This window comes from Podarcis vaucheri (genome assembly GCF_965113315.1).
Source record: "Podarcis vaucheri genome assembly, chromosome: 6".
In the NCBI taxonomy this organism is placed as follows: domain Eukaryota; kingdom Metazoa; phylum Chordata; class Lepidosauria; order Squamata; family Lacertidae; genus Podarcis; species Podarcis vaucheri.
In genome coordinates, this window is record NC_138764.1 from 79,305,551 (window position 1) to 79,330,735 (window position 25,185).

Below are 25,185 nucleotides of genomic sequence, written 5' to 3' on the forward strand. Positions count from 1 at the left end.
GAAAAAAAATGTAGTCTAAATACTGACAACTGGGAAACACTGTCCTGCAAGCGCTCCAGTTGGAGAACAGCCTTTACCAAAGATGTCATGAGCTTTGAAGACACTCGAACTCAGGAAGCAAGGGAGAAACATGCTAAGAGGAAGGCATGCTTGGCAAATCCACACAGTGATCAACTCCCACTCAGAAACCAATGTCCCCAAGTGTGAAAGGATGTGTGGATCCAGAATTGGCCTCCACAGTCACTTACGGACTCATTGTTAAAACCGTGTTTATGGAAGACAATCTTACTCGGCTACGAGTGATCGCCAAAAAAGCGTGTATCCCTTATGCCCCCTCCCCTTTGCAAACAACTACGATTCTCAGCAGTTTTTGGTTGGACCACATGACAGTTAAACCTGGATGAAAGTAGTTTACATCCAGGCATTGCTTAGTTTCAAGCATTTACAAGTTACAACACTTCTCCATCCCTCAGGAATTACTGTCTGAGTCTTTATTGGGTAGCAGTGGCTGAAACAGGGAGAGAAATAGCCTTTGGCATTTATTCAGAGTAAAGTATTTAAGGAGCTTCTGTTTAATACGATAGTTTTCGTACTATCGTATGTTTCTGGTCTTTAAAGGTTTGAAATTTCGTGAAGAATAAGCTTTGGAAAATGAGTTACATTTCTTTGTGGTTTTAGTTCCTCTGTCTTCTTTTAGTCCAACTGTTATGATATTTAGTCACTTTATTAAAAAGCAGGTGACCTATCTCTCTGCTTTGAAACTTTAAAATAGTTTATCTTCTGAGGCCCTGAAGGGATGCACATATAGCCAAAGCCATTATTCACCTTCCTGCCCCACCCCCAAGGGACAAAATTAAGTTTAAAAATACAATAGCCTGACTTTAACTGCTGTTCACCCAGGAATTTTACGCACAAGCTTGTCATACGGAAAGGATACTCAGATGAGGTGTCAGCTATTAAATATGTGAGTGACATTGCATACATCCCCCTCAGCCAGCAAACTTTCTTAGTTTGTGCATGAATATCAACTGACAAATAAACTTTTTAGAGCCCAATGGGTTTTACTCCCAGTTAAGGGTGCAATAAACTCAAAGCCACCACAGAGAAAGGTTGGGAGGAGGGGCAGGTTGATTGGCACTTCTCCAGGGATAGTTTTTAAAAATTCTGTAATATACTATTTGAAGTATAGGCAGTTGAATTGGGAATCAAACAGAGATAAGAGAAAAAGCAAATGTTCTTTTTTTTTAAAAAAAACCTCTACTACCCTTTCACACAGATATCAGAGTGCTGCACAACAAAAGGTCAACTATATTAAAATTCCACTAAAAATACAATTAAACAGCAAAGGGGGACCACTGAGCATAAAAAGAAATTAGAATCCAGTAAATGCTTGAGTGAATATACATGTTTTCAATTGCTGGAAAAGCATACTACCAAAGATGCTTCCAGATCTTTGGGAAGACTCTCCCATAATATAGGCACCACCACTGAGAACTATAAATGGTTTATGGTTATTTGACACTTAAGTTGTATATAAAGTTTTTCAATGCAGGTGGGTGCTAAGCTTATGTTTTTGATGACCTTTGTAGAGATGTTCTGTTTTTTGGTGAATGTCAATTCAAATTCTGTAATTATTAATAGTTAATTTTTAGAAGCACTTTCATCCTGGTTAAAACGTTTTTATTGTCAATGTGCCCTGAGCATTAATTCTAGTATTCAGGGATCCCCCTCCACAACTTCATCACATAAGTTCCACCTCCATAAAGTTGTCTGTTGGCTTCCATTACAACTTTTTCCTCACCTCTCATAGACTAGCAACTAGAAGCCATTTTAGACACTTCAGGGGTCCACACATACATATGAACAAGATGTGGTAGAACAGATGGTATCACTTTAGACTGGAGGTGGGGAGGAGTTCTAATTTTGAAGCTCCTCAACATTTAAAACTAATCCCAACACCTGCAAATAGAAAATGATCACATTAAGGAGGAAGGTGCTATCACAGGCCTTTGATAGCTGCTCTGGATTTCCATCTGCAAAGAGTTTTTAATGTAGGAGAGCATTCAAAAATGCAATCATCCTCTGCAATAGCACAGACCTAAGAAGAAGAGCCTACTGAATCAGGCCAATGACCCATCTAGTTCAGCATCCTGTGACTGACCTGTGAGGAAAACACAAGCAGGATGGGAACACAAGGGCACTCTTCCTCCCACAGTTTCTAGGGACTAGTAATTTTGCCCCATGTGTAGACCAGGCCATTAGAATTCTGGACTGTTCCACTTAAGAACACAGGTGAGGGGTTCAGAAGTGGCTGGTGCCCATTGAGAATGGTAAGAGGGAAGGCAGGGAGACTGTCAGGAATGAGCCAGCTCCAAGAGAAGGTCTGCAGCCAACTGCAGAAAGCAGCCAGGAACAGAGAGGCCTTGATGATAGTCAGGAAGGGGGGAGCTGGCAGCTGCAGAATTCGGCTCTTCCTGACCTTGACGGGGAATCTGATAAGGCAGTAGCTGAGAGTGGGCTAGAATGCAGTCAAAGCTTGCTGGAAGCACAATCAGGCGTGAAAGATCTCAGAGATAGCCTCTCAGAAAAGGAAGAGGTGGGGGATAATCCACTCAGTCTGGGGAGTCAGCAAATGGGAGGGTTGCAAGACAGGAAGCAAAACAAGAGACGTAAGGTTCATAAGTTCAATTGCTTCTGGCCATGCCGGAAGAGATCTTCAGAAGGGTCATCTTGAGTGATGATGCCAGAGGCTTTGTTAGATCCGTCCGGAGTTATCTGTTTGTTTTTGTAAGAAATCCCCCTTTTAAAGGAAAAAACCTGGGAACCTGGACTCCTGACATAGACCCAACAGCAGGTGAAGCCAGAGCCAATGAGAGGGGGGGCAACTAATTCTAATTTTGTTCCCATCCTTCTCTCAGCTTTACAAAGGTAATACTAGGAGGAAGCTGACAGGCAATGTCTTCCCCTGGACTGGTTGCAAGCAATAAGGCAGGAAGTGGGAACTGGCTGATGACAGACTGAATTTGGTGGAGCAGCACCCTGGAAGTATCAGGACTGCCTGCTGAGCCTGAAGGGTCCTGTCTGCCTCTTTCCACCTGGCTTGGGGCAGGGCCTGGAGGGCTCCATAAAGGACTGCTGCTGCTGCTGCTGCTGCTGCTGCTGCTTGACAGAGATGGCTCCTTTTAAAAAAAAAATATGTTTTTTTTAATCTGTCATTTTAAATTGTTATTGATATTAATGTTGCATTTTTTAGTTTTAGATTTTATGATTTATGTGGAAATTGTTTTCCATTTGGTTGTGTACCTTTTGATGTGCTTTATTTATTGTTTATGACTTTTGTTATGTTAGTAATTATGTAAATCTTGTCATGTTGTATGCCGCCTTGAGCATAGTTTCAACTATGGAAAGGCGGCATACAAATAAAATGATGATGATGATGATGCAACACTGCATTGACTTACCTTGGCATGAAATAAATTAGCAGACATAGGAGAGGACTACACTGAACAGTTTCCACCCATGTGCAAGTTTACTACATGGAGCCAGTGTTTTTATATGAAGGACTATTCAAAAACGCAATGCCCCCTCTTGCAATCTGAGATGGTTCTGAATTCTACCATGTGTAAACTGTCGGTAATGTGACAACAGAAAACCTGTGACTGGGACTGAAAAGGGTATCTTGTTAATCAGTGAAATCATATCTTTGGTAGCAAGCTGTTCTGTGATCATGTCCTGGATAAGCAGCTGAGCCTGCAGATCTACGAAGGACATCTCCATGACACCACTTTCCTATTAAAATGCTGTTTGCACTATAAATATATTAGGGAGTCTCTGCAACTGAAGGCTCTGGACCATCTGGACCAGTCCAAACTTTCACCATTGGTTCTACAACCACCTTCTGTTATCACTTGGAACCATCTGGATTTCATTTTTTTCCTCCTAGCAATGTCTAAAATGCCAGTACATATTTTCTGAAATGCATGTGCTGCTGGATGTGAGAAGGCAGGCCAGAACTATGTGGGAAGAACATTTTTCTTTAGCATGGTTTTCCATTTTTTGTCCTGAGCTACTTAAAACTAAGAACTTAAGATCCTTGCTGGTTCAAACCAATGTCCTTTGTGAGCTACCCAGAGAATTCCTGTTAGGGAGTGGCTATATAAATGCAGTATATGAATGGATACATTTAGTCTAACATCAAGTTATTTGCTGCAATCTCAAGTTCTCACTCTAGGACAGCCATAGTCAGTTCACAACCCATCAACGTAGGTCTGAAATTGGGAGATTTCACTTTACACTTATGTCAAAGCTCTTTTGCTGTTTGGTTGCCCATTCAGCCAGCTGGGAAAGGTCCTTCCTGGAACTTGTTGTGGTCTGCTTCAGTTGGTTTTTCACCATGAACAATTCGATGTAACCCACAATTGTTCATGACTAACCTTATGACTACTACATTGTTCATCACAGTTCTATAAAATTTAATAAATTCAGTAGCATTGTTTCCTTGGTGGACTCCACTACTTGCTCCCGTCTTCTGTGAAAACTGTATTGTTTATTTCTACTTCCTGGCCTTTGATCAGTTACCAGCCCACAATATGACTTCTCCCACTATTGGGATGACTACTAAGTATACTCAGAGGTCTCTGGTGAAGAAATCTGTTGAAGGGTTCCTGAAGTCCAAGTATATAGCATCTACTAGATCAGGCTTCCTCAACCTTGGCTCTCCAGATGTTTTGAGACTACAATTCCCACTGGTCCTGCTAGCTAGGGACTATGGGAGTTGTAGGCCAAAAACATCTGGAGGGCCAAGGTTGAGGAAGCCTGTACTAAATCACCTCTATCTTTATCTTTGACATTCCCATAGAATTCTCTGCTTGATAACTTCCCTGAGGCACAGCGCTGGCCATTATGGGAAGCACCATGTTGGACTATATCATAAATGGGGAATATGTTGGAATACAACTCCAACCATTCCTGATCATTGAACATGGTGGCTAGAGCTGATGGGAGACCAACAACATATGCAGGACCAGAGCTAGATGGTGTGATCCAGCACTAATATTTTTGCTTAATTCTATCTTTAGCAATGCATTCAATCAAGATACCTGGGAAAATATTGAGCTAACAAAACTCTAGAATACCCTGTCTGAAGACTATCTTGGATAGTTTTCACAAAAGTTGCCTATTATTATTTGATTCAGTCATTTGTTCAGTTGATAGCTTTTTAATAGAATTTTAATGGGGTTGTTTCCTTTTATTTATGTATTGTTTATTTTATGCGTTGTTACTTGCTTTGAGCTGTGGTTTATAATATATCAAGTACATAAATAAATATCTGTTTTTTTCAGTGATGACCCATTTTACAGATTCATGTCAGATTGGCTCCTTTCCCATCCCTGACATGGAGGTGTTATGGAGTTTTAGTAAGGTGCATTCTTTTGTTCAAATAATTCAACTGTGAAATTGTTGGCCATTTAAGAGCTCTCACATAGCATTCTGTTCTGCTGAGCTGTTCATTTGTCAGTTAGTACTAGAACAGGGCTCCTCAAACTTTTTAAACAGGGGGCTGGTTCACTGTCCCTCAGACACTGTTGGGGGCCGGACTATATAGTTTGAAAAAAATATGAACGAATTCCTGTGCACACTAGACATATTTTATTTGTAGTGCACAAAAAACAGGAAAAGCAATACAATATTTAAAATGAAGAACAATTTTAATCAACATAAACTTATAAGTTTATGTTGATTAATGACGTACATATTTAGGGAAGTTTTTAATGTCTGATGCTGTATTGTTATTGTTTTTAATATTCGGTTGGAAGCCGCCCAGAGGGCTGGGGAAACCCAGCCAGATGGGCGGGGTATAAATAATAAATTGTTATAAATTGTTATATGCACAAACATTGTGTGTGTGTGTGTGTGTGTGTGTGTGTGTAGAAAAAATATTTTTACAAAACATTTGTAATGCACATAAAAAAGAGCAGGCTAGTGTATGCTTTTGGAGGTTACTTTTAATGCGTGTTTGTGGGAGGTGATCCTGGAAAGTGCTGCGCCTGTTAACAACTTCCCCCAACTAAAGCCTATGTTGCTGTTCATATTTAAGTCATATTCCAAGCTTTATCTAACAAAAGTAAATCAGGGTTCCCACATGAACAGTGTCAGCAACAGGAGGGAAAAGCCAGGCAGAAAGCAGACCTGAATAAGCAAAGGAAGGGAGAGAGGAAGGAAGAAATGAGAGAGAGAGAAGGAGAGAGAGAGAAGAAACACGGGATGGAAAAATAGGGAAGGGGCTCTCAGGCGGTGGGAAAAAGAGCAAGAGGAGGGGGGAGGGGGGACAGGGTGTCATGAAAGCCAGGATCTGATCCCTTGAGTGGAAGGGATGATGCAGGGCATGAGGGGGAGGGGAGAGGAACAGGATCCTGGCACAGACCTCCAACACCCAAAAAGCTAACATCTTCCGCATTGGAGGGCTGGATCTCCTTCTGCACACACCGGAAATAGACCTGGGGGCTATAGTGCTCTTCCTGACTCAGGAGGTTCTGTAGGACCCAGTGGTCCCTTAGCAGTTGCAGATCCCGCTTGGCCCAGATCACCCCCTCCACGCACAGCAGTTCCATGTGTCCAGATCCGGGGATGGGAAGAATGTAGGAGCAGAGTGCTGGTGGGGGTATCTGGCTGCTGCAAGGCGGGGAGCTTGGAGGGAGGGAGGGAGGGGAGGGCTCTCTTGCACTTGCAGCCCAGGAGCAGGCTGGATCACCCAGTGGCAGCACCGAGCCCAGCAAAGCAGCCTCCCCTCCCTCTGGCTAGGCTCTTCCAGGTTCCTGGCTGCACAGAGGCGAATGAATGTGCGGTGGTGAGAGCTGCAGAGAGGCAGAGCCAGGCCCCATATCCTCAGGAAGGTGGAAGGAGGGGGTCTGGTCTGCTAGGCTGACTGATGCCTCCCTCCAGGCCACACAAGGCAGCTGCCACCATAGGGGAGGATAGACCTCCTTGCCACTCCACCCTTGTAAACTTTCTTTCCCCCCACCAGAATGTTCTTTGCAGGCTTTCTGAGCAGGGAGGGAGGAAGGCAGAGTACAGGGCTCTCTGTCTGGCCCCCCGTTTACCTGCCACCACACTTCGTCCCCAGCTGATGCTGACTTGGCCAAGGCATTGCATGGCTGCTTCTGCTCCTTGCAGCTTCACCCCAGTACTCCAGGAAGCCAAGAGTGGCTGGGGTGGGGCATCCCCTGACACCACGGCAGGAGAGGGGGGAGGAAGTGCCTGGTGTCGGCTGGAGTTGCAACTTGGAGGGGCACTGGTCTGCTCTCCTCCCTGGCCAAGGGATGCTGAGCATGTGCGGGTCCAGCTGAGCGTGCTCAGTAAGCGGCACCGAAGTCGCCTGCCCACTTCATTGCCTTTCCTCGGACTTTGAGGGAGGGAGTCAGCAGCAGGTTCTGCAACTGGCAGGCGGGCCGGATCCAGAACCTTGGCGGGCCGGATGCAGCCCTCGGACCGTAGTTTGAGGACCCCTGTTAGAATTTCATTTCTTCTTACCTTCTGCCTTGGTCACTCCACACCTGGGCACCACAATTTAAGAAGGATATTGATAAGCTGAAATGTGTGCACAGGAGGGTGACTAAGATGATCAAGGGTTGGGAAACCAAGCTTTAGGAGGAATGATTTTGATCCAGAAGGCTCTTATATTCTTAAGTACTTAATAAATATAATTCAGTACAATTAAACCGAATTCTCTCCCACAAGATGTAGGGATGGCCACCAACATGTGATAGCTTCAAAAAAGGAGTTTCACAGATTCATGGAGGATAAAGCTATCAAGTATCAGAGATGGTTTACCTCTAAACACCACTTGCTGGAGAGTTGGACATTCTGAGAATTCAGGAATAGATGGGCCTTCCTGTTGACCATGCTAACATCCTCTTGGAAGTTCGTTCTCTCTCTGTCCTTTCCCAAGTTTGTGACATACATTTTAGCTGAGCTTCTATTATCTCATCATGTCTTTAAATAACCTCCAAGCATCTTGAAGAGATTTTACCCTCTTGACTCTTCCTTTCATCTAATCTCCTTTACCTAATCTCCTCAATTTTGAGAATCATTTGAAATTAACTGTTTCTGTGTTGCTAGGCAGCATTCCATTTACATATCTGGTGACTCTGATAGATGTGGTCAATATTCCCCACCAAGTCAACAACACTTACACCTCTCAACAGGCTGGATTAAGGATTAAGTCCAGGGTTGCCTCACCTCTAGTTGGATCTTTGCACAACTGTTCCAAGGTACAGTCATTTACTATGTCATGTATTTTTTCCTGTTTGCTGCAATCCGAACATGCACTCAGTCAAAGTGAAGGTAACTGAAGTGCCCAGTATTCATAAACTACATTTATGGGCATTGTGAAATATAGAAAGATTGTAACTAAGAGGTCCCATTGTCTGAAGTTTACCCTGAATTAGACCATCTAAGAGAGAGGTATGGAAGCTGTGGTTCTCTAGATATTGCTGGACTACAACTCCCATCATCCCTGACCATTTGCTTTGCTGGCTGAAATTGATGGGAGTCTAACAACGATTATAGGACCACAGTTCCCCATGCTTGCTCTACGACCTGGATGCAGAAAAAGGGGATTAAGCCAACAGCGGTCAACTGGGAGGGGGGAGTGTATGTCTATGTACCCAAAGAAGGCTGACTCATCACAACAAGACAGATTAAATATCCAAAGCAAGTACGGTAATAAGGCATTGCTTTCTCAGAAAAAAAGGAGGAGGATGGCCTTTCAGCATCTCTTAGCAACAGGAACAATAAAATGGAGCAGTCAAAATATGAGGTGTCAGCGGGATCTGTCACGCACACAGCATGTGCAGGTTAGCCCCCACCAAACCAACTGAAGGGGCAGAGCTATGATGACAAAAGGGGAAGATTGAGAATGCCAAGTGTTCTGTTGTTTCATCACCTTATGGGATGCAGTGACCTTTGCATTACATAAAGGTGTGGGATGGTGCTCAGAAAAGGGCAGGAAATGGAACACATTTCCAACTAAGGAAGTTCTCATATAAGAGGCTTAAATCATGAATGTAAACCCAACTTGGCAAAAACAGAATTCAGATTCTGATCCACATTCCCTCACACGTTATCAGCATATTGTTATGAATTTGTGGGTGCCAGACACCTATAATCCTAGCAAGTGTGAAAAGCTAATTAAGCTAGCTTCTTGACAAGGTTGACAGGCCATTAAAAGAACAAAGGAAAGGTGATGGGACACTATGAGAACCAAGGAAAGGGGGCTCTGTGCCAGATGACAAATGAGTCCAGCTCTCAAAAAGTTAGATGGACAAAGCCTGAGTTTGAGGGCAGAGTTTGCTGTGATGTGACCTACAGTGGCCTTATGCCTGCTATTATCATGGACTTTCTTCCCACAAGGTAGCCTTCTTTCCATACTCTCCTACCATGCATCCAACCAGGTTGCAGAGCCAAAACCAGTGTCTCAGGGTAGTGCTGGTGACCACTGAAGTGTCAACCCCAAGGGGATTTCCACTGCAGGGATACTCCCACCAAACCAACCACCACCTCTGTAGTCTTAACAGAGCTCATTATGAGAGTTCTCACCAAACATTCTCACCTGGATACAGAAGATTTCTCCTCCAGCAACAAGTTTTCTTAGCCATTACACTATAGTAGCTCAGACTTTTTCAGTTGCTGTTGCAGTTGCCCCCGTCCCCCATCATCTCTTCTTCCTTTTACTATTCCATATTTATTAAATGCCACTAAGAGTGCACATGGGGCTATAAAGAGCACAGAAGTAATAATGCCCATGTCTTCAAGGCTTAGAATCCAAATAAAACAGAGATGACAAACCTGAAGGAGAGGTAGTTAAGCATGATAAACAATATTTAAGAATAGAGCAGCCTTTTCTTTCTATTACAATTGCATTAAAAAAACCTATCCCCCACCCACTTAAGTAAAGTAGTCTTGTAGCCTAGAATCAATCTGCTTCTCTTCTGGTCCCTTGGTGTTCATGCTAGCCCTCAAGGAAGAGGAGCCCCTTCCTTTGTCACCAGCACTGAAACCAAACAGGCTGATAGTGGAACAACAGATTGTTCCATCCCTTCACCAATCTCCCCCCCCCCCCCGCCTGCTAAGACAACATTTCCATGTTGATGTTGACTATTAGTAGATAAATAGGTACCGCTCCAGTGGGAAGGTATCTGCGCGCTGCTCTGGTTCACCAGAAGCAGCTTAGTCATGCTGGCCTCATGACCTGGAAGCTGTCTGTGGACAAACGCTGGCTCCCTTGGCCTATAGAGCGAGATGAACGCCGCAACCCCAGAGTTGTCCGCGACTGGCCCTAATGGTCAGGAGTCCCTTTACCTTTACCCTGCAGGCTAGCAAGTTGTGTGAGCTTATTTGCAAGCCCGTATGAAAGGATTCCTAATTTTCTCTTATTCCTGGGCACTGTATGACTATCTGCTAGCTAAATTTAAACTCTGATCTGGCCAGGTCCCCAAATAAGGTAGAGGGACATCATTGCTGCATCAATGCATCGTGGCTGCATTGAAAGACAAGTCTCTCAGGCATTTCACGTGCTCAAAATGGTTTGAGACTCCTTTATTGCAGTTCACCCTCCACACACACACACTTGGACTCATCTCCACTGTATCCTTCAAATTCCCCAAACAGTCCTTCTGGAAGATCCTTCAGCCTACTGTCTTCTGACTTCTTTTCATGAAAGCATTTGTGGCGGAATAATTGGAGGGAGGTGTTGCAAAGGAAAATAAGTGGTGGGTGGGGCAAGGGTTAGGCTCACACATTTGCCCACACTTGATGCAAAGCAAAGACAGGGTCGGAAATCTGTCAAACACAAAGTTCCAGCCTAAGTCTCATTTGGTTTGGTTCACTGCCAAACACGTAATTCCAGCCTAAGTCTCATTTATGGTGACAGCTTGGTCAAAATATTAATTGGATGAAGCAACTCATTAGCAAGGAAATGTAGCTTCCAAATCTTATGGTTAAAAACAAGAAGCCAAAAGCAACAACAACACATTGCCATTAAAATCTCTTCTCCTATGATATACTTATAGCCTATTTCCGTAATAGCTTGGCAAGGGAATAACATTATGGAGGCTATAAATATCTCCCAGGGTGCTGCTTTGTTTCTTGCTAATGCTGCTCTGCTGGACAATAAATCCAGGAAGGGTAATGCCTGCTAGTGTAGCAGGTTGGTCCAACAACAACCACTGCCACAAGTGCAGCTGAGTCTATATCTATCAATGGAGCATATAAGGGATGGAACCTGGGAAATTTGAATGGTCAGTCATCATGATGGCTGATTCTAAGAACTGGCAGAGGCATGTTGGGAGGAGCCATTAAGTCAACCAACCACACCTTTTCAACTCTGCTGAGACAGAAAACAACAACAACAACTAGCCCTTAGGTAGACAACATGGTACATCCCTCCACAGATGTTGCTGGACTACAACTCCCATCATCCTCAGACATCATGGCCAATGGTCAGGGATGATGGAAATCATTGCCCAACAACTTCTGGAAAGCACCTCATTGGCTACCCCTGAATTAACAAGAAGAGCATTTATTTCTGAAAAACATTTAAATATCATCTCTCACTGAAATGAGGTGCTGTACATGATACATAGATAGATTAGATTAATACAGGACTCACACATACATATAATAAAGCAATCAGATAACTGACTAAAATTTTTTTTAGGAAGGTGGCAGAAAGCCATCAAGGATGATACCTGACTAAGTTTTGGTTCCATAAAAAAGGCGCCACAACCAAAAATGCTCACCCCTAGTGACTGCTAGTTGAACTTTTATTACCTGTGGCACCACCAGGAGGGTCTCACTAAATGACTGTAGTGGGAAAAAACAAAAATGATCCTACAAAAATCAGAACAGACTGGACATTTCAGCCAGGCCGGTCAAAACAGCAGCACTTAAGTGGCCACTGAGATGAGTGGTTTTATGCTCAAAATGCCTGGGAGATTTGTCGCAGCAAGTTCAAAGGGTTGCCAAGTCCCGTTTTTGGCTTTGATGTTACTAAGGCCTACACTATTTTGGAAAGTTCTTGCAGACAGCTACTTGAGGCCACAATGACACCTGCATCATGCCCCTGGATCAAGTCAAAGTTTCCCTTCTGCTAGTCCCTTCCATTTGCTCAAAACAATTAGCTATTCTCCATATATACGGAGGGTGCTTGTGAGAGTTCATCACTGCAGAATTCCAGTTTTCTCATTGTTTTCACCATGTTCCACCTCATCTCACTCTGAATCCATTTATGCGGTCTCTCTCTCTCTCCCTCTCTTTTTAAGGAAGGGCGAGCCTTTTAAATTGATATGGACCTACAGAATTTATATTACATCAATAATCTTATTTGGTATCCTGGACTTTTAGTTGTACGTTGCAAGGTTCATGGACAAGCACTACTAAATTAAGCAACTGAAGTTATGACTTTACACCAACATTTTCCATTTGACAACTAGCTAGAGTTAGTAATCCTGAACCTTATTGCTGAGGTGTGGGGTGGACAGGCCTTCTCATAAGGTGATATAATTATGAATCATTATATTTATGATTAGCTTTCAATTGTACTCAGATCAAAGACATCCAAGTTCCACACATACTACTGAAAAAAGTAAAGAGATTAGCACTGATGCTGCTCTGTTATTTTGTCTAGTTGCTCAGGTTGGTAATGCCATACAGCAACTGTTCTGTACACTTTGTCCTTCTCAATACAGACTACAGAGGTATAGAATTCATACACATCCTTCTGTTCACCATACCCCAGAGGGGTGTAATTCATTGCTTTCATTCCGCTCAACATAAATGTCAAGGCAACATTATCACATTTGGGAATATAAACGTAATTGCTTTGAACTCCTGGGCTATAGCTTCGTCACCGGAAGAGGAGTACAGATATGACCTGGTTACTAATCCAGTATGCCAGAGATTTGCCCTGGTGCTGGAAGTTGATTGCAACTAGATCCTTAATTATTTCAAACATAGAGGGTATTGGAAGAAAGAGGTTATAAGGCAGATAAGAGATTCTTTCCATAAATATTGTTTCATCAACATGTCTCTGAGCTAAGAATATGAAATTGCACAATATGCATAACTAGAGTTGCTTCCAATATTATTCAATATTTGCAACACGGTGATAGGAGATAAAGCATAAGACAGTATTTGTTGCAGTATTAATAGATGCTAAGCAAGTCTTGAACTGGTCAATACAGACCAGTCATGGTTCAGTGGTAGAGCATCTGTGTTGCAGGCAGAAGGTCCTAGGTTCCATCCCTGGCATCTCCAGGTAGCGCTGGGAGAGACCTCTCTGAAATCCTAGAGAGCAGCTGAAATCCTAGAGACCAGTTAGTGAAAGCAACCCTTTGCTAGAAGGACCAATGGTCTGAGTCATGCTCCAGTATCTGAATGAGAGTTCCAGTCCTCCTTTCTTTGTTTTTGCCCTGGAGCTTCTACCATGAAAACCCTCTCTTTACTGCTGAATCAGAGCTGGAGCATCACACAGGACTTGGCCTCGGTGGGGGAAGCTTCTCTTCCTCCTTGACTGTTCTCCAGCAGCCGCTATGAGCTGCCCAAGGGAGGAGGCTGGTAGCAGCAGCCATGGAGAGGCAACAAGATGCTCTCTCATAGCTGCCACTACTGCCGCCGCCACCACCATCACTTGGTGTAAGTGCTGGCTCATCCTTCTCCCTGAGCTCAGCAGCGGCAGCACTGGTGGGAGAAATACAGAAATTCTGGGATCAAATCAGAAGCCAGGATGGGTTTTGTAATTCCAGGACTGTTCCTGGAAAACAGGGATACTGGGAATGTCTGCGTCATGTAAGTCATTCTGAGTTCCTCAGAAGATGCACACACAATAATGCTAATTGTTCAGGTCCAGGGGTCAGCAAACTTTTTCAGCAGGGGGCCAGTCCACTTTTCCTCAGACCTGGGGGGGGGGACTATATTTTTTGGGGGGTGAACAAATTCCTATGCCCCACAAATAACCCAAAGATGCATTTTTAATAAAAGCACACATTCTACTCATGTAAAAACACGCTGATTCCTGGAGCGTCTGCGAGCCAGATTTAGAAGGCGATTGGGCCGGATCCGGGCCCTAGGCCTTAGTTTGCCTACCCATGTTTAAGTCTTTTCGCAAAAATGAATGAGCTACTAAACCCAACTTTCCCCAAGCTGAGAGGAGCTTGCCTAAGTAAGAACTCAATAAGAAACATAACTTTAGGTCTACTCTCAGCTCTTCCTCTATAAGGTTTGGAACTTGGGCTCTCTAATTGTTTTCTTTGATGCACTGTGCAAACCTAGACATGACATTCATGAGACTTTGCACATATCCTTTCAGTTCCAGCAAGAAGAGATGTTATCTGTGGAGGCATCCAGCTGAGTTAAAAAATAAAACTCTGAAACAGCATTTACGAAGCATAAAATGCAAATAACACGCTGCAAAATGACAACATTTAGTTGCAGGAGGGACTGACTTCCTAGAAACAACCAGCCAAATGCAAACTTTATATTAATGGGCCATTGCAAAATTGGCATTTAAGTAAAAAGCCAGGCTCATAGGTGTTGGTAGTATCAGAGGATGAAATGGTAAAATTGAACACTATGGGAGTATTAGGTTGCAACTAGGAATGCTGTTGACTTCTGATAAAAAGGGAAACAGGAGTGTAAATTGCTGATGTTTGCTTATTTCATGTCTAGAACTGTTTTCAGTTCACAAATATGTAATTGTTGACATTTTCCCCCAATTGCATTGGAAATTGTTTCCAGTCATTGGAAAGTGTTTCCTTTACATTGAAATGAATGGAGCCAGTGTGGTGTAGCGGTTAGAGTACTGGACTAGGACCTGGGAGACAAGGGATTGAATCCCCACACAGTCACGAAGTTTGCTGGGTGACTTTGGACCAGTCACTCACTCTCAGCCTAACCTACCTCATGGGGTTGCTGCGAGAATAAAATGGAGAGCAGGAGATGTATATATGCCACCTTGAATTCATTGGAGAGGTGGCATATAAATGAAATAAATAAAATGCCATGGAATAATGTAACAACACAACTAACTGTCTTTAATTACATAAAATTCCTACATACTGGACAGCTAGACAAATATTGTAGTTTTTGATGGAAGTCAAACTGCAGCAGAATGGAAACTGCGCTGCATGTGACAAATATGGGGTGGAATGAAGAAAGATGTCTTCTTACATCTCTAACTGCAACTATACTTAGCGTTATACAGATATCAGTGGGATTTCTCTATAAGCAGACATAGGATCAGAATGTTAGGCTGTTTCCAGGCAGAAGATTTTGTTATCAGGCACACTGAATATGTGTATCTAACATATTCTACGTTATTTCTGAATGCCTTTAGTTGCTGCTGAACCATTCTATTTCATATTTTCTGTGTTTAGGTCCACCCCAGAAACCTGAGATAAAGCCATAGTTTAGTGGTAAACCACACACTGTGAATGCATAAGGTTCCAGTATCAATCCCTTCCACTGCCCAGCAAGGGCATTATGACTGGCAAATGGAACCTGACCAGTTTTGCCATAGCTTGATGATTATTGGTGTGTGGTAACATGGTGGTGGCACCAATGTTGTGGAATGTGCTCCCTGCTGAAATATGAGTCGCACCATCACTATTGGCATTCTGCTGGCTCTTGAAGACTGATTCCTTCCACTTGAACTTGCACTTATGATCCAGTTGTTTTATTTGCTTTTAAAACTAGTTAATTGTTATGCTTTTTAATAAGCTTATTTTATTGCATATTTTAAATACGGATGCTTTTAATGTTTTGATGGCATTGCTTTATTGTGTGTTTTAATTATGCATGAGTTTTATAATTGAGTTTAAGCTTGCAAACAGAAGACATTACGACATATAAGTGGAATATCAGTGTTTTTCAAAACTTGGACTACAACTCCCATAATCCCCGACCATTTGTCTGGCTAGCTAGGGATGCTGGGCATTGTAGTCCAAAAACAGATGGAGACCCAAGTTTGATAAATACTGTTATATAAATCAATAATGATAATCTCTGGTATTTCCAGGTATGACTGTGAAAGACTCCTGTTGTGGAGACTTCCCTGAGTTCTTTTAGATCATCTTTTCCCAACATGCTGCCCTTCAGAAGTTTTAAACTACAAGTCTCATCAGCCCTAGTTCAAAACAGGGGGGCTCCAGGTTGGGGAAGCCTGGTATAGATGATACAGTGTAAGATGCACCAATGCTTTAACTTGGTGTAAGGCAACTTCCTACGTTCTTAACCTTGCTCTTTAAAAACATTATCAGTGATTCTCTAGAAGACATTGGATTCTGTTCTAGAAAGTAAGATTCCTCACTTTGACTTTCAGTGAACAAAGGTCCCTTTTCCACAAGTCTGACATAAGTCCAGAATTAAATGCATGCTATAGGGAACATTGTGTCCCTCCAACACCTTGGTATTTTTATCTAGGGAAAGTGGATGGAATGGCCTTTGCTGACTACAACTACAGTGAAGAATTTACTCAAAGCCAGCAAGAACAGAATCCATACAAGGTAGATAAAAGGCAGCACTTTGAATTGGATCCAAAAAGTAAATGTGAGCACAATTTTAAGAGAACTGTTGTGCTATATTACCTGCAATAAAGGACTTCTGAGTTAAGTTCACATAGATACCAAGGATGACCTGCTTTCCACTGGTTCCTTACTGGATTAGGAAAGTGCTCCAGCAATTCCACCTCGGTATCATTTCATGCATGTTGAGACAGCAAAACAACACACATGCACACACACTGAACTTTGGCTATTTGTCCTTGAGAAAAACAAGCTAAAAATCAGTGCTCAGTAGATGCCTGATTGCAGGCAATTTACAGAGTACATAGAGTGCTTACTTCTAAACCTGCCGCACAATCGTCTTTGACTGAAAAATAAAGCAATTTTATTGTTCTTGGTATCTGGAAGAATATGCCAAGATATAAGAAGAATTAACTTTTGCTAACATCCATCAGAATGATCAGACTAGGGTTTTGTTTGGACAGTCCTTAAAAGGGAAAACGATCACTGCTGCTGCTTATTGGGCTAAACATTTTTCAAACAGCAAGGCTACTCTGATTTTATGAATCACTACGCCAACTGATAATAAGGATTTGGGATGGATCATAATGGCGGCTGCATGCCCAGAGCAATGGAATGAATCCAAAGCATCATAAGCTGAGGGAGAGCAGCTGCTAGCACTGTCCCATAAAATGCTTGCACAGATGCTAAGTGGAATGTCCTGTTCTGGTCTTGCAGAGGCCAAAGGACAAGGCGGAAAGGCAGGTTGGTTGTTGCAGCACCATGGAGAGTTCCCAGTTGAAAGTGATCTGAGGCTTCTAAAGCCTCAGTTTCCTGCCCACTTCCGCAAGGCTCTACCAGGTTCTGGAGAACTCGATTTTCTATGGGTCAACCCCTGAAGTCGGGCACTTCTCCTGAGACCTGTGGCCTCCCTGAGATCTGTGGCCTCCCACCTGGTGCACTTCTACGGTTGGACTGATGAGGTTATGGAATGACTTGTGGAGCAAGACTGCCCATTGCTAAGGCTACATCCTCAAAACGTTGTGTACATGCACAGTGAAGAGCCCATTACTGGAACAGCCATTCTCACCAGATGTGGCACGGCGATAATGCACAAATCAACTGTAAGGCACAAGGTGAGTTGAAGAGGTTATGTAATAGAGAGATAGAAATGAGACACCCACATTCCATTTCAGAAGAACAGCGAGCAGACACATACCTCAACCCTCCTGCCTAAAACCACACACAACTGTTACTCGGAAGCTCCAATAGCTGGCCATCACATTGGTACTACAAGTAAAGTGAATGTGTTACAAACAATTAACTGGACCCAGATACCAGATGAGCAGGCAAGAGGTACAGATCTATTTGCTTTTTAAGAAAATGGTGACCTTTTTGCCCTGTGCTGATTGCCCTGTGCTATCTATTATGAGATTTAAAAATTATTTTAATTATTTGTGTAAGGGTGGTACCTAACTAAACAGTGAGATGAGCAGAATGACTTTGAGCTTCATAGTGTAAGTTCCTCATCTCCTCTCTCAAGACCTGTAACCCCACTGCAAGTCCTCTAAATCTGCTCCAGGGGTTCCCCCAAGCCTGGAGAGCAGATTTAGGGCAATGTATGGAGTGTGGAAAGGGCAGGGGAGTTACATTACACAGATAAAAAAATGCTGCACTGTCTTAATTGCCGGATAACACCCAAAACATTTTTAAATATATCAAGGGAGCTTACATAGAAGACCCTGGTGTCTTCCATTAAGACTCAACATACCCAGCAAGGTCACTGCATTACATGCTTTCAGACTGTGGCCTGGAATGTGCTGCTTTTAAAAAATGAACATATTATTCCCTCTAATAGCAAACTCCAGTGGTAAGTGGCAACTTTTGTTGCAAGTCTCCCTTGTGCTATTTAAACCTGCATCCATTTAACCTTGCATCCAAGGGCCTTGAGACATCTTTCCCTCCTCTGCACTGAAATCTTTTGTGTGTCTCACATCCTATAGCCAAAATCCTAAATGGAATCCCTGCCTTCCTCTATGCTTTTTAAACACCATGTGCCTAAGATTTTAAGGAAGAACTGAAATAGTTTTCTACCCAATGGCAGCAGACACGCAATGAGACAGGATGAGATGGACCAGGCCAACTTGCCTCAAGTAAGATGCCACTTTAGTTACGTCTATGTCAACACCAAGTATCCTACCATAGGTAGAGTACATTTGTAATACTGGGGCTTGAGCCTGGACAGAGAAGGTAAAATAATTAAATAATATGGGTTACTTTAGTCTGGGACGTGGGTGGCGCTGTGGGTTAAACCACAGACCCTAGGACTTGCCGATCAGAAGGTTGGCGGTTCGAATCCCCACGATGGGGTGAGTTCCCGTTGCTCGGTCCCTGCTCCTGCCAACCTAGCAGTTTGAAAGCACCTCAAAGTGCAAGTAGATAAATAGGTACTGCACCAGCGGGAAGGTAAATGGCGTTTCTGTGTGCTGCTCTGGTTCGCCAGAAGAGGCTTAGTCATGCTGGCCACATGACCCGGAAGCTGTACGCCAGCTCCCTCGGCCAATAAAGCCAGATGAGCACCGCAACCCCAGAGTTAGTCACAACGGGACCTAATGGTCAGGGGTCTCTTTACCTTTACTTTAGTCTACATTTTGCAGTAGATATCTGGGATTAAAGCTAAATAATTTCTTGTCCAACCCGTAATTGTCTAATGACTGGGAGATTTCTCATCATTAGTATTTCAAAAAAGCAAAAAGCAACTGTTGAGTCATCATGCGCTCCTCTTACCTGGAAAATGTTTATAAGAGGAGAAGGCAAGCAAAACTTAATATATGCAGTCATTGAATATTTTCATTTTTAAGAACATGAACCCCGATGTAAACAAACCTGAAATAAAATTCAATCAGAACCCATTCAAGAGCAGCCTCAAGTGTTATGATTTGTCACTGAAGAAGACCAAACAGTCAAAACACATTTGGCAGTCTGAATTGTAATCTGCTTAAGCTGTGGCTGGCTAGTTAAATCATTCTCCGGCTTATAACAAGTATATGTATTTTATTAGTGTGTTGGAAAATTTCATATGTTTTGTATACTGCACTTTTATATGTTTTATGTATGATAAACCAATTGAGTAAAATTTGCTAGATTTTTATGGTTCCTGGTTATTTTTTGTGTGTCTTAGATTTGAGCTTGATCCATCAGCCAAATGCTTTTGATATGCAGGTTCTGTTTTTGCTCCTTCCCTCTGTACAGCTTGCCAAACACTCCCTATTTTGGAAATGTGCCTCTTATTTTAAACAGGTTTCACCCCTTTATTTTTAGATCATTACAAGGCCATAGAAGGAAAAAAGAACAGACAGCAAAGTGCCACAGCATCCCTCATTTCTGAAATGCCGTTCTGGCACCCTGACCCCTGCAGAGGCACACAAGGCTCGCAACACAAGGCACTCTGCGCAAGAAACGAGTTTCGCTTAAAACTCCTCTGCCAATTTGTTCATTTTAAAGGCTACATTTCAGAGACATGAAGGGCTTGGTATGTTCCGCACAAAATGTACCCGTGGAGTTAGAGGACAAATGATCTATCTTTTGTATACCTGCATAAATCCCCTGAAGTTAATGGAACGTCGCTAATTTACAGCAGCTGGTTCCAGATGTGGAAAAGATCTCATGCTTCACACAGTCTGGATCATTATCAAGGAGACCAACACAGGAGGCACTCTGTTCCCAAACTGCCAACCATTATCATTTGAAGTATCTCTTTCTCTCTCTCTCTCACACACACAGGGTGCCATACATTTTGCTTTATCGGTTTTCAAAGGGATCTGCAAATACATGCAGTTCATCCCCCTAGGATCATGTTTTATGAAGGGTGGTATATAAAACTCCCCCAAAAAACAGAATAAATAAATACTTGGTAAGGGATGGTGCGGGGGCGGGGGGGGGAGAGAGAGAGAGAGAGAGAGGGAGGGAGAGAGAGAGAGAGAGAGAGTCTGCCTTCTGAACTATCACAATCTCATTCCTACATTTTCTCTGTAGTGCCTGGCAAAGTACCGGTGATAAGTAAATAATCCAAAGTGGCAACTGGAGTAAAGATAAGCCTATTGCCTTTACTTGCATGTATGAATCTTGAGATTTGCATTATGATACTATATGCTAACTATATATTTAAAAAAAAAAAATCAATTGAAGGATTTTTGTTTGGGGCTGGGTGAGTTTTGATTATTAATCCCAGGGGTGGTGGAGGAGAATTCACCCAATGAACTGCAGGACCTAATTATATGTGGAACATGAAATCAGACCTGGGAAGTGAATCATATGTGGGTGGGGTAAATTAGGTGCTCTATTGTAGCACACTTCGGACCCATGTTACTCATGTGCAGGCCTACTGGTAATTTGGATATGATATTACTATTTGACTATAAGAGGAAGAGTTGTAGCTCAATGGTAGAACATCTGCTTTACATGCAAATGGTCCAGGGTTCAATCCCTGCTGTATCCAGGTGGGGCTAGGAGAAACTCTGACCTGAAACCCTGGAAAGCTGCTAAAAATCAACATAGATCATAGTGAACTAGATGGACCAACTGTCTGACACATTTTTTAAAAAATAAAACAAATTAAATAAATAAATTTTATTAATATTATGCTGTGACAATATGTAGCAAAAACAATTATACATCAAATAACCTGGCTTCTCATACAAAAAAGGAGAAAACAAATGAAATAAAAGAGAGAAAAGGAAATGACATTTGAAGAGGGAAGAAAGGCAACATAACAACTCCCCTACAATAATACCAATAAAATTTAAAGGAAAAATATTGTCATTTATTTTGTCATTCCAGAAATGTAAAAACAAGGCCAACCTCTCTATAAATTTATTTCCTTGATTATTTAGCACGTATGTGTTTCCGTCATGTGTAAGTTTTATCATTAAGATAGTTTGCCAAGTTTTCCTTAATCAGTTATTATACTGGGATCATTATTTTTGTGCAACACACTGGTCTGACACAATTCAAGGCAGCTTCCTATGATTCCCCAACTGAGGGAGATCCTAGGGGGATCATATTACTTTGACGGTCAAGCTCAAACTCATTTCTGGAGCAGAATGCTAGTATGGTACAGTGGACAGAGTGTGGGATTTAGATGTTGCAAGCCAAGTTCAAATCCCCACTCAGCTCTGAATCTCACTGGGTCACCACGAACAACTCAATCAGCCTAACCTAAGCCCCAGGGTTGTTGTAAAATGCTACCGAGTGCTGGGAAAGGAGTTTGTAACAAAATAATGAAAAAGCCATTGTTGCAAGGCAGTGAATGGGGGCTCCTTCCTTCACCGTGTGCCAAATCCAGGCCACATACTTCATTCAGGCCACATGTTTACAATAGTTGTATGAACTGACTCAGTGTAACCTTGGATAAATTGCTTCTCTGTTCTCCCCCGTTCATCTTTTGCCCCCCATGGAGGACATGAGAAGGGAACCTGTGGCCTTCCAGATGTTGAAGAACTACAACTCCCATCATCCTTGGCTATTAGTCAACTTTGCTGTGGCTGATAGGAGTTGTAGTTCAGTAGCATCTGGAGGACCAAAGGTTCTCCAACCCTGCTCTAGAATGAAGTAATAGAGGCACCATTTTAAATACACATTTCCCACAAATTTGCAATGTTTCCATGTTGGTAGAGTTTGGCTTTTTTGTCAAGGTATGATCTCTGTTCACCAGCAAAGGGATCACCTGCCTTTTCTTACAGAGATACCACACGAAAACAGAGAGACAACAAAGAACAGGAACCGTAGATCTATGTGGACCAAGATGCTAAGAGATTATCCAACATAGATTTATACTCACATCTACCCACATCTACAAGACACTCTGTGTCTCTCAGTCATCAGAATACTTTCGATCTCTTTTTGATGAGATTAGCACTTTACCCCACAGCACCCCCTGCTGATCTCCTAGTGCTCCAGCATGCATTCCTTGTTGCTGCAAATTCTCAGAGAAAATCCAATGGAAGCTCTAACCGGAAACGTAATCCAAAAAAATAAAAGGGGGAAAATAGATGAGTGGTATAATGCTGTCCCTGTTAGTTGCTTCAGCATGCAAACTGAGACTCTGCAGGCAACAAGTACCATGATCACACATTTTGCAGTGTGGAGAGAAGGCTGCAATCTGTACTGAAACATGAGCCCCGTAGTATGGGAGAAAAACAGAGAGATCCGGAAAATGGAATGTCAACAGAGAAACTCCACAGTTAATTGCCTCAAATCTGACATGGACCCCCTCTCTGTTAACCCTTGAAGGAAGCTCCTTCCCTTAGTGAATTTACACTTCTGCCCTGCTCTGCCTTTCCAGCCCCACACTTGCCTTCCATACCACCTCCTGAAGCCCCACTTAAGGCTGCATGATTGGCATGTGCTTCCAAGGTCACAGCTAGAATGGAAGCACAAGGATGCACCCGCCCCCTCCGATCTTTCCCAATTTCTTATCAATGTCTACTTTTACCAGCAGAACACCTGAAGTAGGAGTTAGTAAAACAGTAGTGTTTCCTTCCTCCTTTTGGAAAGCAGCCCTCCCTTCCCCACCTCCCCACCTGCATGCTAAATTTAAAGGAAACATTTGTGAAACGTATTGATGAGAACCGCCATCTACCATTATTCCACAGCCTGGCTTTATACCCTCCCACTCCACACTGCTACAAGGTGTGGAACTGCCGCTGGCTGACAAAGGTCTGCTCGACACAGGTGGCACACTCCCCCACTGCAACTCCCGTGCGTGCACACAAAAACGCGCACACATAGAACATGCAGCATTGCTCATCACATTTCAGCACACGAGTAAGCCACCACATGCTCAGCTAGTCATCATGTAGACACACACACAGAGACATGCATCCAGGAATATTACATGTCACAGATGTCAAGTGCCACCATCATGTTTGCATGCACACACACCCCTCAATGTTTGTTTCTAGACACATAACACAGATATATGCTCAATAGTTTATGCAAAACACTAATATACAGTGCTTAAGAGCACAGCGTCTTCCTGGAGTGTGCTTCAGGAAGACTGCAGAGTACAACCAAGGAAATCGGAACAAGGCTTCGAACATGAGTCTCAGCCATGTGAGTTGGCAAATATCCTAAGTTTTCTCCAGCTACGCAGCACATCTCCTCCCAACCCCCAGAAACAAATACTTCTATATTCAGGCAGGTAATTGACCTGGCTTTTTATTCATTTTTCTGTCTATAAATGGTTAGTTTAAAGTGATTTCACCCTCAGCCTTTGTTCCTCGTTCTCATGTTTGGTTGGATTTCACATCATTGTTAACCACCTTGGACACCTTCACGGCAATGCAGGATATAAATCTCTTCAGCAAACCTATAAATCCATCATTAGGTCTCCTCCAAAAGGACTCTCTCTCACCCTATTCCTTATGATGTCAAAACACAGCTCGGGCTATTCAGACACTCTCTGCCACCTCCCAACAGCAGAATGAAACCAGTTGTCCTCAGTCATGCCTGCCTGTCTTTTTGGGATGTTACCGGGGGCTAACTTAGTGGGCCCAAATATGAACCACCCACCCACCTCGCTGCTGCCCATCACCATGGTATCTGACTCCGTGACGCATAAAATCAATAGCAACACAGAACACTCGAATCCTGCTGCCAAGTACAATCACATTCAATGGCTCCCTTTTCCTCAACACTATATGTAATCACTACAAAAACACACACAGAGAGACACACACTGTTGATGGCAATTAACATTCTCTTCCCCCAGCCCTCGTATCAGGAACCAGGTACCAGGTACCAAAAGCACGAGCAGGTACATTTCAAGGTCTTAAGAACTGTGGAGTAACCAAGAGAATTGCCAAGGCTGGCTGGGGCTCTGTATTGACAGAAGCAAAACAATCGCTGGCATTTGGGGATGCTGCACAAAAGAGGTAAATAAGAGGGAAGACTGCTCCTCCGCATACACACACACAAAAACACAAAACACAAACATCCTATCCATCTCACTTGAAATAGCGAGTACAGCAAATAACAGTAGCGTCTCTCCATTTCACACTTCATTGTTGAAAGCCAGCACTCCCCAAGGCACTCGTGCCATTGGTTAGGGCCCTATACAGCTGCTCTTTCTTCCACCGGCACAATGCTGGACTCACCTGGGTGTCAATGGAAGGGACAACAGCTGATGCCCTGGCAGACGCTCCCCCTTGCCATGGAGTACTTGTCCAAAGAAAGCTTTGCGATGAAGTCTGGCTTAATTGCTGTGGAAGGTCTTTCTCCTTTTCCTTGTCTTCTTCCCTTTCCCACCCACCCCCCTCCTTTAAAATAAAAAAAGGAAAGAAAGAAAATCCTCTTTATGCAGCAGCCACCGTTCTCCCCATAATGATCACTGATGCGATGCCCATTCATTCAGCTTTTCCTCCCCCTTCCGCCTCTCTTTCCCGGTCTCCTGGATTGAGGTTGTTAGTGATGCTGCAGCAGTGCTGAGTGAGATCCCCCTGAGAGTACAGTGAAGAGAGGTTGGGAGGAGGGAGAGAGAGAGGGAGAAAAAGGCAGAGATGCGAGAGAGAGAGAGAGAGAGAGAGAGAGAGAGAGAGAGAAGGAGAAGAAGAAGAAGGCAGGCCCCAAA

At 43.1% G+C, this 25,185-nt stretch overlaps 1 protein-coding gene across 1 annotated transcript in view; it reads right to left on the bottom strand.

Moving 5' to 3' along the window:
- DLGAP4 (DLG associated protein 4) overlaps nucleotides 1-24,836 on the bottom strand; it is a 331,911-nt gene extending 307,075 nt beyond the window's left edge. Inside the window, exon 1 of the mRNA XM_082225879.1 lies at nucleotides 24,713-24,836. The gene's annotated coding sequence lies outside the window, so the exon portion shown is untranslated. The remainder of the gene's footprint in view (nucleotides 1-24,712) is intronic.
- Nucleotides 24,837-25,185: the final 349 nt, after the last annotated feature.